The following is a 9266-nucleotide window of genomic DNA, read 5'->3' on the forward strand; positions in this document are numbered from 1 at the left end:
AAAAAAAAAAAAAGGAGAAAATAAAAAAGGAGATCTTTTAGCATATAGACATCGATCCATACACCACATGGCAAGTGATAACAAAATTAGGTCTCACCGAAGATGGTGACACCCTGATTTGTCCCAAATCTTTTGTCAAACTTTAGGACTTGGTTATGGACTGTATTTATTTATTTATTATTTATGGAGGGGATAGAGGGGAACTTTCTCGATGGTATAGAGGCTATGTCTAAATACCGAGAGAAGCGAAAGGATCATCCAATCTCTTATAAAATATTAAAATATTCACCTTATTGATGCTTTCAATTATATTTTCATTGACCTCTCCCAGCAGCCATACTCTATAAAAGATAACTTTTTTACCCTTTTATTTATTTTTATGATAAGGTTATAGCGAGCATGCACTTGGGGGTTTTGGGTCGATTCAGGCCCATAAAGCCTTACGTCAGCCTACCTCCTTAAAACCTCAGTAAAGTGAGAGCCCTTGGGGTGTAGGGAGGGGGAAGTTAGTCTGCGAGGCCCTTGCAGGTAACATACCCTAAGAAGAGGTTCTTTCTCCATGAATAATCCCAACTTACAATACAAAAGTTACTCTGTCGTTTTGTGTCTACTTTCTTGACGTCACCCACTGAAGATTTGAGGGATCACAATCTGAAATACCCACTGAACTGAACATAAGAACCCACTTCCCAAATAGGAAAAGAAGTGACGTAACGTATTTCTATTTTAAGTGTATCTATATAATCTATAGCCACCCAGTAGGGTAGCATCCACCTTCTCTTTTACTCTCTTCTATGTGACCATGATTATTTCTTAAAATGGAATGCCTCAATAATTCTGTCCCCATGTTGCTGCTAATGCTACCTCAAAATTAAAGATAGGATTTTGGTGTTAGGGTTGTGGTCCATGTAGATCAATCTCTTTCCACTTGTCAATTTAAAGGTATGTAAGTTTTTGAACAGGTGGTGTGCACACAATTCTAGATTTAATTTGATAAGTTTCATGGCCATTTTTTTTTTGTCTTTTTATATTACTCCAATTGACATGGGTCTTTCCAGATGTCACAAGTATAATGTTATATTATTTATATAGATCTTTTTTTTTTTTTGATAAAGATAGTATATAGGTTAGTTCATCTGATAGAGGATTTCACATAGATTTAAATGATCAAATTTTAGTCCAATGTAAGTGAGGAAATTTGTTCGAACTTTGATTTAAAATTTTAGTAAAATTACCAAAATACAATCAAATAGAGATGAATATAAAATAAAAAATGGCATCTTTTGTAAATTTATCTATTTTCTCTACTCATTTTAAGTTGAAAATTTAAATTGTACCGATGAGATATTTGTCTGTTCTTCTATCACATGGGCCAAATCATATACTATTATGTGGCAAAAAATGAAGCATTATACTACTTCTTCTTCTTTTTATTATTATTATTTTTTTATTTTTTGAGAAGCATAATTATGGAAAAGATAACCCATAGAGGAACTATTGAAAAAGGTTATTTGTAATATAATAGATGAATGCTATAAAAGTAAAGGGAGAAGTTTTATGCATGATCGTGCATCATGCACGATCATATACACAACCATCGGATGGGGCTGAGGGGGTGCACCATAAACATACCCTATGTTTTATGCACGAGCATGCACAAAGGCTTTTGCCAAAAAATAAAGGGAAGTTTTCCTTACACTCATAAGAATCTTAATGGTCTGTCAATCCATCAGTGGGTTGCCCAGATGGTTAGGGCAAATTGAAGATTGAGTGGATAGGCGCATGGTCCCAGGTTTGATTCCCTATCTGTGCAGCTACAATTTAAGTGGAGACCGTAGCGGTGGATTGTTGCGCTATGATCTGTCATTATTTACGAATTATCAATAATATCCCCCACTGTTCCCCTATACCCTATAAATTGATATTGTATTGATGTTATCGGCATGATTGAGGGTAGATGGTTAGAAAAGCTTAGGAATTGAATTTTTTAGAGGTAAAACAATCCGATTCATTTTGATTTTAGTATTGATATCAAAATAACCGACACATGATTCCATACCATGCAATAAAACCATAATAATCTAATTGTGACCAAAGTCATGGAAAAGATTTAGCAATGTAACATGTTTGCCTTTTTAGATAACAAATTTCTGCTTTTCCACGAGGGTAAATTTTGTATCTAATATGGATAATGGAAACCTTAAAAGTGACGTATATTACTAAGTCACTTTCAAATTATTTTAATTTTTTTTTTTAAATTTGAATTAAATAAAATTTTGACAATAAAACAAAAGATAATTAGAACGAAGGTTGCAAGTTTTCCACTTTACGACCATGGTGACAACAAGGTACATTATTGATTAAAAATGGACCAAGTTTTTCTTCACCACATTGTCAACCTCAAGGGAGAATCTTTTAATTGAGAGGTTGAAATAGTATCCATGAGGCATCGTGCACCAATGAGGGGTATTTTCAACCTTCACGACAATGTGATGAATACCTTTTTCAAAGAAAAAAGATAGTTACTAACTACAGTTAAAATTAAAAGGACAAAATAGCTGAAAAAGAAAATGGTGAGAGAAGACTTAGAAATCGAAGTACAGATTTATAACTATCTTATTTTAGAAAGAAGAAAACCTAATTTTACTAGATATGGGGAGCAAAATGACTATCCCACCCTATGAAAGATGGAAATCAAGCCATTATTAATACTTCTACACTTTGCCATTGACCCCGTGCTCATGGTTTTAGAGCATTGCATCGAAACAGGTATCAATCCCCAAAACCATTATGATATCGGAATGGATCAATGTTGGATCATGTATATTGAGCAGAAATATACTTGCTTTACTTTAAAAAATGATTTTTTTTTTATCAATATCAATCTATACCATTCATCCAATATTGTATCATCCAGATATCAGAATCGAACACTTGTCAAATCTTTACATATCGTTAGATGCCAATACTTAAAATCATGCCCGTGCTGACGTAGGATCATTTTACCTTTTAAACCCTCTCCCTTACTTTTATATCTGTGGTTGTGTGTGTGAATTTGTTTCTAATGGGTAGGCGGGGTTTGGATAGCGTGCGGTGGGGACTCTCTGTCGCTGCCCAATGCCCATCCAAGGTGCGCATAGTCGGATAGCAACAGCTACAAGAATTTGCTTAGCTAAATATCACCAAACCATCTCATATCCTCATTATTTAGTTTGGCTTAATTTGGATCCACATATGACACCGACTGTGTAGCCTGAAAACATGAAAATTTTTCTTTTTCTTTTGCATCTATAAAGGCACTATCAATGAAAAGACACCAAAAAGAGGGGAGGATGTGGGGAATGGGATCGGGCTCTTATAGCACATTAGACTACACAATCTCTAAAAGCTACGTGTCGAACTACTGTGCCGTACAGAGGAGAACGGGGGAGAATCAGGGCTGAATTTCTATTCCTTGCCCAAGTTGAGGGCTCAAATCTAGGTTGTGTATGTATAGGATTTCTGACCCAAGGGAGTAGCATAGTTGATGAGCAACGAACTTAATACGAGTCATAAACTTGGATGTCCTAAGTTCGACTCCCAATAGGTACATTTTGGGCCACTCACATAGGGGTGTTTAGTATTAGCAAAAGAAAAGAAAAACATATAGGATTTCGTGCCAAGATTCTCCCAACCGTGAGATCACTCTCTGATCCCTGGGCTCCCAAGTATACATATGTTCGATTCTAATACTTTCTTTTCAGACTCTCCTATTACTCCTATCCCTTGTACTTAAAAAGAAAAAATTAGTATAATATTTCTACTAATTTTAGACCCATCACCTTGTGCAATGTTTCCTATAAGATAATTGCAAAGATTCTTGCCTCAAGAATTAAACCTCTTTTGGACCAATTTATCTCTCCATGCCAGTCTGCTTTTGTCCCTGGGCGACAGATTACTGATAATGTATTCATTGCTCAGGAAATTTTTCACTTTCTTAAAAAGAAAAAAGGTAAATCAGGTTTTGTGACTATTAAACTTGACATGGCCAAAGCTTATGATAAGCTTGAGTGGAATTTCTTGTTGGCTATTTTTAACTTTTTAGGTTTTGGCCCTGGGTGGAAAAACCTCATAAAAACCCTCATTTCTTCCCCAACGTTTTCTATTAAACTCAATGGTTCTGCTTTTAATTTTTTCAAATCATCTAGGGGCATCAGGCAGGGTTGTCCTTTGAGCCCTTTTTTGTTCATTGTTGCCATGGAAGGCCTATCCCGTTTGCTTTGTACTTATAAGGATCTTAATCTCTTTAGACTTACTAAGATTTCTAGACAAACCCCTGAGATTTCTCATTTATTCTTTGCGGATGAAACATTTATTTTTTGCAGAGCCACTCATGAGGATTTATCCACTATTAAGTGTATTTTTGGTCTTTTTAATGACTATCTGGTCTTTCGAAAATTTCTCGAAGAGTGGCTTGGCCTTTAGTGCTAATGTGTCACCAGCAGAAAAAGTGGTGTTGTGTCAATCTATGGGAATCCAGGAAATGCCTCCTTGATAAAGGTTATTTGGGTACGCCTTTGTATCACCACAGGGCTAGATTGACCAACTTCAATAATTTGGTTCGTTGATTGGAACAAAAACTGAGCACTTGGAAGGCTAAATTGTTAACCTTTGCGGGTAGATCCACTCTTATCCAATCAACTTTATCTTCTATTCCATCGTATTTAATGTCTTGCTTTGCATTACCTAAAGTTACTTGCAGGAAGCTTGATTCGATTTACTCACATTTTTGGAATGGTGATCCCCCTTCACAAAAACGGGCACACTTGATTGGGTGGAAGAAGATTTGTTTACCTAAAAGAATGGAAGGTTTGGGATTACGTGACTCTGAAACTCAGAACAAATCTCTTCTTCTCAAACAAGGATGGCAACTTCTTACCAACCCTCATAGTCTATGGGCCTGCATGCTCAAGGCTAAGTATTTCCACAACAAATCCATTTTTGACCCCCATACTCTTAAATCTAGGGGATCCATTTGTTGGAATGCCATTGTAAGTATTCTCCCTACCTTAAAGCACATGATTTATCGAAGAGTGGGTAATGAGACTAATACTTTTGTCTGGCATTATCCTTGGATTTTTATTTCTGAAATTAATCGTGTCTTAACTCTAACACACCAGGCATGTTCTTCTCAAATTGAAAATGTTAGTGCCTTGTTGGTAGGTGGTCAATGGAAGACATCCTTATTATCTTCCATTTTGCCTATCCATATAACAATGTTGATTTCCAAGCTTCCTATAACTCCTAATACTGATAGATGGTGGTGTCATGTATCAAAGAAAGGGGTACTAATAACAAAGATAACTACTCAATTCCTTACAAATTGTTTGCATACTAATACATGTTGGTGTTCTAACAGGTGTTCTTGTTTGTCTCTATGCTCTAAATAGTGGCGATTTTTTTTGAAACTCAAAATTCACCCCAAATTTAAGCTGTTCTTTTGGAGAATGGCTATGGATGGACTCCCCTCTAAAGAGACTTTGCACAAATGGATGGATTTAGATACCACTTGTGGCCTTTGTCATAGGGAACAGGAAAACACTCAACATGTTTTCCTTACCTATGATTTCACGAAAAGGATCTGGGCAATGGGTCCCTTGGGTTTAAGAGTAGAGTTCTTCAGATTTTCATCTTTCAATGCTTTAATAATGTATTTATTTAATTCGGGTACAATTCCTAAGGCTGACTTAGTCAGATTCTTTACCGGTTTTATCATAACTTGTTATTTTCTATGGAAGCATAGAAACATGGTTTCTATAACTTCAAAATCCCCAGATCCTATTCTTGTAATAAACCAGGTACACAAATGGTTTTCTTTACATTTGGGACAACCGTCTACTGCTCATTCAATGATTGTTAGGGAACCAATGCCTCCCAATATATCTCAACAATTTTTTTTAAATGAACATGTTCTGGTCGTAACTGCAATGTCAAACTGGTCTCTTAATATCTCAGGATGGGCAACTTCCCTTTGTACTCAAAATATTTGTTTATTTTTAATTGGAAATTTTGCAATGACAGGAGAGGCTTTTGAGGCAGTAGCCCAGGGAGTACTACATGGCATAGGAGAATCTGTAAAGCAAGGAAGGGACGTGGATAGAATATGGACTGATTTGGAAGAACTTGAACATCTAATGAAGCCTAACCTTTTTTTGAAGTGGCCATGGACCACATTATCAAGTAGAATTGAACTGGACAGTTACCTCTCTAAACCTATGTTTTGTGTAAAAAATGATGACCTTGTTCAACTTGTTAAGAGGTTTGCATGTAAGGCTATGGATTGTAGAACTAGGATCTCATATGAAAACTTATCTGTTAGCAGTTTGATCAATATGTAATGTTCTTGGTTTTCTTCGAAGAAAAAAAAAAAAAAAATCAGCTGAGTATTACTTTGGGCCAGTTCACATTAATCTAGATTTGAAGTTTTAATTAAAGGGTGGAGATAATTGGGCACGCAGCCCTTGCTTTCTTATAGCTAATGGCTCCAATCAATGAGAGTATGAGACACACATGGGCTGTGATGGACATGTATGTCTTTCCATGGGATGAGGGATAGAGGTTAACACAATTTGGGCAGCACGGCTGTATACCCAGACTTTTTCCTTAATTCAACTATGGAAAAAAGATGTACATGCCATGGTGTGTACGTCTCTTATACTCCCGTTTCTCTATCACTTTTTTATTCATGATCATGTGGGTTTTGTATATTTATGATCTCTCTCTCTTGTATAAGGATGATAGGGAAGATTCAATACATGCAAGCAGTGTGTAGATTCCCTCCCTTTAAAATAGTATGGGATGGACAATATGTTAGATTAGGTGTGAAAATTTAAGGCAAGAATATTTTTGTCCAAACCAAATTTGAACATGAGGTCATTTGAACTCAAAACTAAGATGGGTTCAAGCTTTGACAGTTAGAGCAAGATGACCCAATTTCTTATTTAAAATTTGAAATATTTATATAAAAAATAGGGTAAATTTTTCAAAATGACCTGGGTTGGAATGTTCTAAATATTTACCACATGATTGATCGGAGGGCCCAATTTTTATGGACATGTAGATCTTAAAGTCCCTTGTTCACACAAAAAATTTCAAGCCAAGCAAAATTTATCAAATGACATAATAGAGGTTTGAAAATCCAAGACTATGCAAAAATGCAGAATTATGGTCAGAATGTAATAGGTGTACGTGGAGAATAGATGAGGTCGAATGTAAATATATGGGAGGATACATGAATAATAGATGAGTACGAATGCCAATATATGGAAGGGTAATTAGTTAGGCTCTAAAATTCAACACCTGACTAATCCAGACCATATACTATTATCCAACAATCAAAATAGCCACATCGTCATTCCATATGGCATAATGAAGATGAGCCACTCTGGTAAACTTCTCATAGTGACCGGTTCAAATGAGATTTTCCCCAAAATCTAATAGATTTTTTTTCACTAATATAATTATACTATTGGTAAGTTTAATACTTTGGATACATAACCAATGGGCTCTAAGAACTTCTAACCTTGTAAAAAACATATGTTATAACATTAGTTATGCATATCGTTCATTTGGCCTAATGGCCCATCTTTACTATGCCACATAGAATGATGATGTAGCAATTATACCATTTTTTGAACTAGGAGCCCGTTTAGTATCGTTCTAAAAAAACATTTTTACTATTTTTTCATTTCAATAGAATTAAAAAACGTAAAAAACTGTTTGGCAACCTTTTTAATGTGTTTCAATTTTTTTGAAAAAAAAGTAGAAAAAGAAAAACTGCAGAAATAGTAATAAAAAAATCATTCTCAAAATCATATGAAAAAAAATCATTTCATATTGAAAAAAAGGGAACAATATGGGGCATTTTAATAAAATCATTCCCGACGATTTCCAACGTACCCTTTATGCCTTTCACAAAACCCTAACCTTTGCAGCACTTCCTCCCCCATTTTGAAGCTTGCTAGTTGCCGATTGGCTCTCGCATCCGTCTCCCCCATTTTTGCCGAACAACCGTCTGCCCTCATCTCTCTCTCCATTGTTCATGCCGTTGCAAGCTCTCTGTCGTTGACGTTGCTGCAAGCTCTCTCCCTTTATTTGTCGTTCCACCATCGTCGCTGCAAGCTCCGTCGTTCACGCCGCTGCAAGCTCTCTCTCTGTCGTTCCACCGTCGCCACCAAAAAAAGTAAGGGACTTGAGTTTCCTACCCATTTGGCTGATCCTTCTCATAGTCCTCCACTTGTCCAGGTAGATACTTAGAGCACTTTCCCCTTCCCCTTGCTTTCATATATATGTCTCTATTGAACTTCTAAACTCTTCTGTTTGATAGGTTTATTAGTTGTGCCTTGTTACATTTTTATTCCTTTTAGTGGAGAATTTTGCATCTTTGATTCTGTTCAATGAGGGCATTTGGGTTCCTGCTTTTACTATTTACTTTAGCCGGTTTGTTGATGAAGTTGTTCTGATATTTCTTATTTATATTAATATTTTTAATTTTTTGATCTTATTTTTTTTCTCTTTATTCATTTTGGTAGGCAGCTTCCAATGAGATAGGTTCTCGTCCTGCATTTGATCCAATGTGATGAGAAAAATGTTGAGTTTTAAATTATACTTCCCATTAAAATTTGTCATTTTTTTTTATTGAAGAATGATGGATGAGTTTGCTTAATACATGATATTTCTGTTGCTCAATAATGTACTTCAATGAAACCTACAAATGAAATTTTTGAAGGTTTACCATCAAACCCAGGGAAAGCAAATTTTATCTTTTTAATGTTGGTAAAATTTAGTTGCCAAACCTCTGTAATACTTATGTTGTTAAATGTTTACAGTTTCTCATTCATGCGAAGAAGGAAATTGATAAGAATTTCTTACAATAAATCTTGCTTTAATGGAATATAATATTTTTGGAGTTTCTATTTTGAGATGTAAGAAGAGAGCTTCAGTTCATTCGTTCTCAAGTTGAGACTATGTAGTTATTGAATATTGATACTGCATGCAACCTTGGCTCATTTTCTACTCATTTGAAGAAACTATTCATATCTTGTTATCAGAGTATCAGATCAGACCATTGGATTTTTAGGGATACTAGGACATATACGGTGGTACATAGTGATAACTGTAATCCCAAAAGAAGAGCCCACCACCCACTTGTCTTCCCCTTTTCTTAGGGAACAACATTGTTAATAAGACAATAGAGGCACCACAAGTGCCCTTGATACATATTGGGA

Source organism: Macadamia integrifolia, chromosome 12 (assembly GCF_013358625.1).
Source record: "Macadamia integrifolia cultivar HAES 741 chromosome 12, SCU_Mint_v3, whole genome shotgun sequence".
NCBI lineage: Eukaryota > Viridiplantae > Streptophyta > Magnoliopsida > Proteales > Proteaceae > Macadamia > Macadamia integrifolia.